Genomic DNA, 11,467 nt, shown 5'->3' with positions numbered 1-11,467 from the left:
AATATACATAGAAGCTCTACTAAGCTTACCTTCCTAAGGCTATAGATAAGCTACTTATCCTAGTAAGGTATATATATAATTTAAAGTAGACCTCTAGATACCCTTTATAAGCGCTGTTTTTAGTTATTAAATCTTTATAATAATCTTCCTCTTTTAAAGACCCCCTTATAGTATTTAACTAGACTATATAGTAAGAGCCTTTTATATCTAGATATATAACTTAAGGGCTATAGGGAGGGCTTAGTTAGCTAAGGAGGTTAATATTATATCTATAGGATGATAAATTATCTATTAAGTAGTAGTACTAGTGTGATTTTAGTAGAACTATATATATTTTTTAAGGGGGATTAGGGGCGTCTTAAGTATATGCCCTCCAATCGGGCCCGCTTATTTACGAGTTAGGGTTTCGCCCTCTGGCTCTACCTGATAGCTCCCTGGCTTTACCTAATAGTATTCTGCCATAGATGGTAAGGGGACTTCTATTATTCCACTAGGAAGGGTTATATAGAAAATAGATAGTTATACTTATAATAATTAAAATCCCATAATTAAGAGTATCATAATAGTGTTAAAATTAACTATTAAGTATAGAAGCTAAATTATTAAGCGAGATAATAGAAAATAGTAAGTAGAAAGATTTTCTACTCAGGTAGTATAGAAATACTAATAGAATATTAATCTAGGGTATAGTGGGAAGGATTAGGGATATAGTAGGACTAAACTTATAGATTATAAAGGATATAGGATACATAATAACTTTAATATTCTTTTATATCAATAATAGGAGTTTATATATTATATTTTAAGTATAAAATTAAATATTATTAATTTTATTTATAATAAAAGATTTTTACTATATAGCTTTAAATAAAGACAGATATAAAAAATATTTAAGATTTTCCCTTTATAAAGATCTAGTTATGTTACCTTATAACTAATATATTTTTTCCTTCTTATATTATCCTTATTAGTTTAAGAAAGATTACATATATTAAAAATGATAAAAATTAAATAACCCCTAATTAATATACTATAGTTATATATATATTATTAGAGAATAGAGTCCTTATATATTCTCTAAGTTCGCACTTTATCCTTTATTTTTACTAGAATTCTCCGCTATTTCGCTTATATTATATTATATGATATTTTCCTTATTTTATTTATTCTATTTAATTTCTTCTCTAAATCTTATATCTATTTTCTTCTCTACTTTCTATCCTAAGAATTTCCTAAGAAGACCTAGATTAGGTTAGCTTAACTATATTATCTTATTTATCTAATCTAATTCCCTATGATTATTCATTAGTTACCCTACTTACCTTAGATATATATATAATATATCCCAGATATAAGTAACTAAAGATTTTAGTTCTAATAATATATTAATTTATATTATTTTTATACCTTAATATTTATACCTTAATATAAAGAGTAACGATCTTTAATATTAGATCTTATAGTATAATCTATTATAACCTATATAGAAAGCAGAACTCCTAAAGCATAATAGAGGTACTACTATGGGTGGGTATTCTTATATCCACTATATACTAGAGTAAGGATATAATAGTAATGTAGTATCTTTATAGAACGCTATTAGCATATAATAGCATATAATAGCTCTAGTGTAGTATAGTGGCACAAGGTGGACTTAGAGTAGTATACCTAGATTACTAGTACTATAATATGGATTACCAATATAGCATACTCGCCTTATAAGGCTCGTACTTAAATAGAAGCGCGAGGTAGAACTTAGGAAGTTCTCCAGCAATTATATTATAATTAATATAGACCTATAGTATTAGACACTATCACTATAGTACCTTTGCACTACTACTCTTATTTATATCGTCCCTAGACCAGCACTCCTATTCTGATAAACTACTAGACTTCTCTGATTATACTATAATTTTATCAATCTATTATTTTAAATTAATAATCCTATATATATATATATAAAAGGCTATACTAGATTAGTTAGGATTCTATAGAAATCAATCCTAAATTATTCAAAGAATGGATTTAATTGAATAAAATTACTAATATCTTTCTTTAATCATAAGGAAAAAGGAGATTTCTATTAACCTTTTACAATAAATTAACTGTAATATATTTATTAGTAAATAAAAAGAAATATCAAAGTATAAATTACCATTAAATTTTCAATTAGTAATATAAGATATTAGCTTAATAGTATAATAGTTTCTATGCTATCTCTCTATTTTTAGAATTCTAAGTTTATTCCTAGATCTATATTATATACTAGAATAACTTAGATTACTAATATCTTTAGTATATTAATATTAATGAATTTATATTTTATAAGTATAAGATTTTACTAGGCTTATAGAAATATATAAGATATATTACGCGGTGCTAACTAGTCATGGTAAGTATCGCTTATATAGTCCGTTATATATATATCGAGGCTCGTCCTTAAGTCTTAATCGTGACCGTACTATTACCTCTAGGCCTTATATAGGCTTAGGTCTATAGATTAGACTCTTATTAGCCTACGCTAGGTAGTGCGCCTAGTTAAGCTATACTTAGGATCTATATTAAGTGATAAGAGACTAAGTATACCTCTCCTAGTAGGGTAGTTATCTTAAGTATAAAATAAGTATAAAGCTAGAACTTATAGGTTCTAAGTAATAATATATAATTAAACGCGAAGAACTAAATATATCTATAGTAATGACTATCCTTATATATCTAATCCTATTATATTACTAATAAGTCTAGGACTTATTACTAATCTATTCTAGTCTTATCGCTAACGTAACTAGTAAGCGAGCTATGTATATAAGCGAGCTACGCACCCTATTAAAAACGCGTGGATTAAACTAGAATAATTTAACCATAACTATATAATATTAAATATCTAAGCTATTTAATTAATTTTAGATAATATATTTATTTATAACCCTAGATATTATACTCTAAGTACCTTAGTAGAGCTCGCTATTATAGTTCTTAACCTTAATTCTAACTAGTTAGCTAGCTATCTTAAGGTTAATTTTAAGGAATTATAGTAAGTTAAGCTATTTAAGAGAGCTTATTAGCGCATAGATCTTTAGACTAGATAATCTACTACCTTAAATAATGTTTTTTCCCCTTCTATTTCTCGTGCGTAGTATATAAATTATAATTTTCTTAAACTAGAATAGTTATATTTTATATAGTAATTTTATAACCTTTAATAAGCTATTTTAGAGTATAATTTAATAGAGTTTATAGGCTATTTAAACACTTTATAAGCTTAGCTTATTAATAGAGCTATTTAAGTATTTTTAGTGTTTTTAGTATATAATTTTAACTTAAATCGCTTCTATAGCTTATAGGTAGTATAGGAGTTTAAAGTTAAATATTTAGCTTATAAATAACTTAATTTAGATTATATAGTACTAAACTAGTAGCTATAAAGCTATTTTTAATAATATCTAGTTTAAATACCTTATTTTAAGTAGTTAGAAATATATTAAGGAAGTTAAGCTTATTAATATAGTTAAAACTAAGTTATATCTATATTTTAATAAGTTAACTATATATATATTTTAAAATAGTAGAATAACTAATATTAAGAGGTCATAAAAGATATAATAAGTATATAGGTATATAAATTAGAATTATATTATTTTAATTATAAAGTTAATTAAATTTTAGAGTTAAATAACTTCTATAACTATTAAGAATAAGAAGTTAATATTTCCCTTTCTTCCTTAAAAAGGTAAAAGGAAGAAAGACTTTCGCTAGCTAATAAAGTCCGATTTCGTTAGATATCTATCTATTTAGGCTAACTTTAAAGTACTAATCTTTTAGAACTCTATCTACTTAACTAGCGATAAAATACTTCCCCTTAAAAATAACTATTAAAGGAAGGCTAAATCTAGACACACCTATATACTTAATTAAGATTATCTACTCGCGATTTCTAGGCTATAAAAGAGCGCGCTAACTATAATATTCTACTCTTATTATAACCTTTATAGTTATAATTAACCCTATCGCGGAACTAGTCTTATTAAAGTTATATATATTATCTAGGTTAATCCTATTCTTATTAACTATTTTTTAAACTAAATTAAACTACTCTTAAACTATTTTTAGATCCTTATATTTTATATACTTATAATTATAATATCTTAAGAATTAGGTAGAGAGGTTAGGGTATTAATCTATATAATTATATACCTATTTTTCGCTAATAGTAATAGATAGTATTATATCTTAAGTAGTAAGGAGAAGGTTCGCGGTCTCTTAGATAGTAGTAGGTCTTAGAGCTACTCTATATATATTAAGAGATATAATCTAATTTTTAAGTGTCTCTTCTTCTAATTTAGTTAATTTAAATAAATATGTGTATTTCTACTTAATATATAATACCATAGAGACGTGTATAAATCGTGGACTTAGGCACGTTAAATATATATACTACCTCGCGATTTAATAGATTTTCCTACTAAATAGCCTAGATAGTGAGTAAGAGCTAACCTTCTTATTCCGTTGATTTTTAATGATTTTAAGAGTGAATTAGGGGTATAGTAGGTGGTTAGAGATAGATAGTCTAATTAATCCACGCGTTTTTAATAGGGTACGTAGCTCGCTTATATATATAGCTTACTTACTAGTTACGTTAATAAGCTATGCTTTTACTAATAAGTTATTAAATAATCCTCTCCTAGGATCCTTAGTTTCTTAGGACCCTAAGCTTCTTAGGTTCCTCTATTTTATAGGATACTTATAGTTATTAGTAACTATAGTCTATTATAGGTATTAATAATCCTAGGATATAGAATATCCTAGGGATCTCCCTTTTAGTTCTAAACTATAGCTTATTATAGGATATCTTTAATTATAGGGCGGAACCTATTATAGGATCTTCCCTATTAGCGATAAGTATAGTATATTATAGGATTCTCCTTATCCTATAATCTTACTTATCGTGCGATTAGCCTTTTCCTAGGATAGTACTAAACCGTGGTCTTTCTATAGTGACCCTCTATTATTCTATATTATATATCCTATTATAGAGAGGCTATGGTTCTTTAAACCATACCTTACACGTAATCTATACATCGTTCTATTTATCTAGGATAATTAGGTATAAGTAGCCCGCGGGTAATATAGCCCACTATAGGTCTGTAATAAGATAATCTTAGTTAAGTAATAAAGAAAATACTAAGGAATAAGGTATAATAACTTAAGCCCCTTTAGTTATACCCTATATAACTATGCTTCTATAGATATAGGATTAGGATTAAGTTACTCTAATAGGTTTTATCTAGGTCTTTTCTATCTTATATCTTCATTTAAGAATATATCTTATATATTATTCTTAAATAAGTATACTAGTCTAGATATTAATTCTTATGTGATACTATAGGTGTTATATAGTTATATTATATTTATACTATAGCCCTCTTTTAGGTTTTTAGTAGTTACTCTTATATAAACTTATTATTATATTATAAAAATTCTTCTTTATAGAATATAATCATAGAGAAGTTAATATGAACTCTTAGTATCTATAGATTTCTAAATTCTATATTATATACTAAAAGGATTTAAGAATTATTTAGGATTTTTTTTAAGAAATATAAAGATCTAATATAAGTAGCTAATATAGATACTTTTCTTGAATATAACTATTTCTCTGAGCTTAAAATTATATAAAGTATAAAGTTATAAGGAATTATAGAGATAATCATAAAATTATCTTAGTCTAAAATAATTAATATAATTATAGTTAATAGAAGGAACATAGAATGATTCAGTTAAAGGGAAGATTAAATATTTCATTAATTTTATAACTGTTAAGAAAAGATTTGGCTTTAGCCTAGATATTTTTTCCTAAGTTCTCTGATATAGTAGGGACTATAATAAGTATTTCCTAAGGTCTAGGTCTAGTTAGGTTACCTTGATAATGTGCCTTAAGAAAAGTATATATGATTTAATATCAATAGGCTTAATTTAAAAAAAGTCTATCTAAATTTATAACTATAGGGAAGTATTTTTAGGAGATAATTTCAAGATTAATATAGCTATAGTGATAATAGAGCGATTTAAAAGTTTACATATAAATATAGAGGACCTACTAAAGTACTTACTAAAGTTTTAGAACGCTTTAATACTATTCATAGATAGCTAAACTAGGATTTTTAAGGCTTTTTCTAGAGCCTATCAATAGAGAAAAATCTAATAGTATTTTATAGCATCTTAAGAGGTATGTAATATAAATTAATCTAGAAATATTTAATACATTATCTTAATTAACCTTATCTTTTTACTGTCTATAATAATAGAGAAATAATTAATATTAAAAATATAATAGTCTTTAAATTAGATAATATAGAGTTAGCCTAAATATATTATTTCCTTCTATCTTCTTAAAAGGTCTATTTAAAAGAAGAATCTATTTAAATAATATAGTAATTAAATTATTAGTAATAATATATTAGAATAATTAGTAATAATATATTAGAATAATTAGTAATAATATATTAGAATAATTAACTTTATAACTATTATTAATTGAGGAAATCTTTGAATAGTACTAGATTCTTTTAGTATCCGATTTTATATTATAAATCTTATAATAATCTAATAACTTATAGATAACTAGTAGAAAGCTATTTAGATAGAATATCTTATAAGTAGTTTTATCTAAGGAATTTTGATTTATTTTGATAGTAAGGTAAAAATTTAAGTAATTTAGTTAAAGAATAAAAGAGATTTATTAAGAAATAAAATGTTTTCTTTAATAAGAATGATTTATTAAAGAACTAGAAAAGAGACTAAAGACTTAAAGTATCTTTTTAAAAAATCTTAGATATTCTTTATCTTATCCTTTCTTAAGCTAATTATTTAAATGACTTAAGTGAATAGGTAAAATTTTAGGATATTTATCTTATTTTAAATAATAATATGTATTCCTAAGTAAAGGTCTATAGAACTTTCTAATTTACTTTGCTATTGTCTCTGATAACTATTATTCTTTTTCTCTTTTCTAATAACAATAGATACTAAAATTTTTAGAGAATAAGACTATAGATATAAATTATCTAAAAGAATTGCTAATTATACCCCCTTATACAATAGCTATCTAATTTCTAACTATAGCTATCTACGAAACTATTATAACCTTAGTCTTCCCTCTACTAATATTCCTACTTAACCCCTCTAGCTCTATGGCTTTTATTTTATTTTTATTATAACCTTATTACCTTATACTTAATATCTATACTATTTTGATTTAATATTTCTCACTATTTATATATCTATAATATAACTATTTTTATTATACCTCCCCCTTATAACCTTAGTTCTCTCTTAATAGAGGATAATCCTAGATTCTCTATCTAGAATTACTACTTTCACCTTATTAACTTTAACGTAGATAGGACCTAAATTTAGAAATTAATCTAAGAAGAGGTAGAAGAAACGAGGTATTATAAACTATTTAGCTACGATAACCTAATAGTAGAGCTTAACTATCTAAGTAATCCTAATGATATTAATAAGTCTAAACTAGGATTTATAGGGAGTATCCTTAATCTTGAACTTTATGAGTTTAATTATTATAAGAACCTCTTATCTATATAAATTAATAGAGAATTTACTTTCCTTACTAATGATAAGTCTTATTATAAAGACTAATACTTTTCTTCGCTAATTCTAGTTAAGTTATTTAACTATCCTTATATAGTAACTAATAGGGTAACTAGTCTATAATCTTATTACCTATCTTCTCTAGAGAATAAGTTTAATTATAAGCTTTACTTTACTACCTTATAAATTAATAGCGATTAAGAGAGTAAGCTAAATAAATCTAAGTTTAATAAGGATAAGGACTTGTAGTCTTTTACTTTAATATAGGATAAGTCTAACTCTAAATCTAATAAGATATTACATTCCCCCTAAAGATATATTTAACTTAAAAGAATTAGTAATTAAGAGTATGAATTAATTCTTAGTATAATATAGTTATATAGTTAATATTCTCTAGTTTAATAAGTTAGGGGTCTATTTAAAATATAACTATAGTAGTCTAGCCTAGATATCTAAGGAAATGCTTATATAATATTAAGGTTAAACCTAGAATTATAGTTATCTAGTCTAAGCTATTCTTTAATTTATACCTAATGTAACTTATAAACTTAAAGTATTAAAATCTATCTATAATTATAAGTATTCTAGCTATAGATCTATTTATCTAAAATATCGATAGATAACTTTAGTAAAGTATATAGATAATATTAAAAATTAACTTAATTTAGGACTTATACCCTATTATACTATTATATTACTAGATATATCTATATTAAGTCTAAGGATATCTATAATATCTAATAGGAAACTTACTAAGATACTATTTTTCTATCTAGATACTCCTTATTAATTTTATTAATAATAATTAATATATCTAATATACCCTTAGGGAAGAAAATTCTCTATTTATATTATTTATAATATACAGAATTAGCCTTATAATACTTTAGGATAATCTATTTATCCTCTAGATAGACTATACTTATAAAACTAACTATCATAAGATACTACTCCTAAATATCGTTAGCTTAAATATAATATATAAAAGTTTTTATATAGATTAGGTATTTTTCTAAAATAAAAGAGAGGAGTTATACTATTTTACTCTTAAATATCTATATAATATTTACACTAATAAGTCACTTTAAATATCTCAGATAATATTTACTAATACTAAACCTATATTAATAAATATTATTAATAAGGTTTTCCCTAATACTAATAGAATAATCTACTTATAATATATTACTAAGAATATTTAGCTTAAGACCTATCTATCTTTTATTAATATAGTTAAGACCTACCTAATATTGAGTAGAAATAAAACTAAAGAAGTAATAAAAGAGGATTAGATTATAATAAAATAGCTCTTTATAAAGATTATCTTTACTACTATAATTTCTACTATAACATAGTATTAAAGAGAATTTAAGGTTTTATATTAAGATAATCTATTTTAGGACTTACTTATTAAGGATAGATCTCCTAGTATAGTAAGAACTTTCTCTATTATTATATAATATACTTTCTTCATCTTAAAGAGATATCTATATTATAGGTAGAAAGCGCTTATTAAAAATTAAGATATAATCTTTAATTAATTAAGAATAACCTTTTTTATTACTTAAAATCCTTCAAAATAATAGTAATATAATAATTTATAAAGTATTAAAGTAAGTATTACTAATATTATAAGATACTCTAGAAGCATTGACTAGACATAGATTATCGCGGTTTAAGATTATTACCTTATAATAAGATATGATCCTTAAGCAATCGTAATAATAGAGTCTAGGAATTTAGGGTTAATATAGGAGAAAGAGGGGTAGAAATTAGGCTTAAAAGTAGATTAGATATATTATGCTTGTATATTATGCTTATATATTATTCTTATATATTATTAGAATACCAATAAAAGTTATATAAGCTATATTTAAACATTTAAAATAAAAGCCACGGAGCTAGAGGGGCGGAGTAGGAATGTTAGTGGAGGGAAGACTAAGGTCATGATGGTTTCGTAGATAGCCATGGTCAGAAATTGGATGGCTATTTTATAAGGGGGTACATGTAGCATAATCGAGGTACATTTAGCAAAATCGAGGTTAATTAGCAATACTCTTATCTAATTCTACTTAAATAGTAATCTTATATAAGGTTAATATCAAGAAGTAACCTCTTAAAAATAGCAGTTATTTTAAGTTATATACTATTGAAATTATTAACATTATAAACTACTTTAATGAGTTTATAATTATGTATATTAATAAGCTTAGTCATTTTACTTTTAGAGATAACTATATCTTTTATTAAATCTAATAATTCTTAACTAATTAAAACCCTAAAGATAATTATAAGTGGCTTATAGTATCTATAATTAATAATCTACATTATGACATATTCTATTAATATAAAGGATCTAAAGGTATAGGGAAAAAAAAGAAGATATTCATTAAGCTTCTACTTTAAGATTAATAAAAATAAATGTTTTCAAATACTAAGTTTAATAGATCTCAATTCTAGTATTTATTAGATCTTTTATTGTAAATCAAAGAGTTACTAGAGGAATTTTAGTAATCCTAAGATATATATAAAAGATGTTTTATAGATAGTTTAGATTAAAATCTAACCTAGTAGATAAATATATTTAGTAACTATAAGAAAGCATTTAATTTATATTTTAGGAAAGATTATATTATTAATTCCTATCTTAGTATACTTAAGAAATGATTTTCTTTATATATAGAGGAGTAATTTAAAGATTAAGATATTTAAATTAAAGACTAACCTCTTATATTTATTTGATTGAAGTCTACTACTTAAGGTAGTTAAGTAAATTCTTAAGATTAAATTGTATTTACTATATCTATATTTACTATTAATAAGAAGATTTTAGAATAATTAGTAATATTTCTAAGAAGTATATAGTAAGAAGGATTTCTTTAATTAACTTAAATTAGTTTTGTTAATATCTATTTTTATAAAATCTCTATTCTATAACACTAAAGTCCATTTTCTATTAATCCATTAGAATAAGAGTAGATCAATTTTATTATTATTTCTAATTTTCTTTTTTAAAATCACATATAAAAATAGTTCATATCTTTTACTAATATAATTTGAATAATCCTATTTAGATCTCTTTCATCTTATTTATGAATTATAATCCTTTTAATCTTATCTTAAATATAAAGCTTTTAAGCATTTTTGAATATTAGATTTTGTTCATTATATCTATCTTTATAATGTTATTAGTCATTTTATCATTTGAAATTAAAATCACTATTAAACTTTACTTAATTTCAAATTATATGATAAATTATATTAAAGATCTAATATATATAACATCTTTATCAAGCTATTTAAATAATATAGTTCTCCCGCGATCTAGATCATGTTATAGGGCTTAGCTAATCACTCCTCTAAGAGTTTAGGATAACCTTTATCTAGTTACATACCTCTAGGTATGGGTGTTCTCTAATACACCTTTAGGGCTTTTAGGCCCTTACTACTAGACTTCTCTATTCATGCCGTAATGTTTCTAATAAAAATATAAGAAAGTAAATTAGTCAAAGAACCTTGAGCTTTCCTCCCATTCTTATATGTTTATAAGTTTAGAAAATAAATTAAATATAAGTGAAAATAAAATTATAATCACATTTTTGATTTCATTATCTTATATACTTTCATCTACTTTAATTCTATGTCCCTTAGTCAATATTATCGTCATTAAGACATATATTCATATACGAAAGTTGATAGTGATTATAAAATACTAGAACATATTTTACTAAGATATAGAATTGAATAACCATATAAGCCCTATAGCTTATTACAAAACTACCTACATACTCCAGACCAACATAAGGAAAAAGATAACAACACTATTTGCATGACAACACACGGAGCCAGAGTAATG

Source organism: Penicillium longicatenatum (genome assembly GCF_028827895.1).
Source record: "Penicillium longicatenatum strain IBT 33135 chromosome Unknown contig_2_segment0_segment0, whole genome shotgun sequence".
Classification (NCBI taxonomy): domain Eukaryota; kingdom Fungi; phylum Ascomycota; class Eurotiomycetes; order Eurotiales; family Aspergillaceae; genus Penicillium; species Penicillium longicatenatum.
The sequence above is the reverse complement of the archived record's forward strand: the minus strand, read 5'-3'. Positions refer to the sequence as shown.